This window comes from Penaeus monodon, chromosome 21 (genome assembly GCF_015228065.2).
Source record: "Penaeus monodon isolate SGIC_2016 chromosome 21, NSTDA_Pmon_1, whole genome shotgun sequence".
NCBI classification, from domain to species: Eukaryota; Metazoa; Arthropoda; class Malacostraca; order Decapoda; family Penaeidae; genus Penaeus; species Penaeus monodon.
This window is the reverse complement of record NC_051406.1, coordinates 38,698,576-38,698,821: the sequence shown is the minus strand read 5'-3', so window position 1 is coordinate 38,698,821 and position 246 is coordinate 38,698,576. Positions and strand designations below refer to the sequence as shown.

Sequence of the window (246 nt, the reverse complement as noted above, 5' to 3'; positions counted from 1 at the left end):
AAAATCAATGACGTAAATAGCTTACTGTGACGAATTTTATAGCTGGACATTTATCAGTGTGAGGTCAAAGCCAGTAAACACTTATTTCTCAAAGCATGGTTCTCCGCGACCTTCTACGAGTCATCGATACCCACTTTAGCCGCGGTCACACTGCTTCTTCGTACCTTGTTGGTCCCCTGCACCGTCCCACGTTCTAGTCCCATGATATCGAAAGGCTGTTCACACTACCCCGCGTAACGTCTCCTG

General features: G+C 47.2%; 1 protein-coding gene across 1 annotated transcript in view; it reads right to left on the bottom strand.

Annotated features, from left to right (window-relative positions):
• LOC119586480 (chitotriosidase-1-like) overlaps positions 1 to 246 on the bottom strand; it is a gene marked incomplete in the record, with an annotated part of 32,805 nt that overhangs the window by 6,518 nt on the left and 26,041 nt on the right.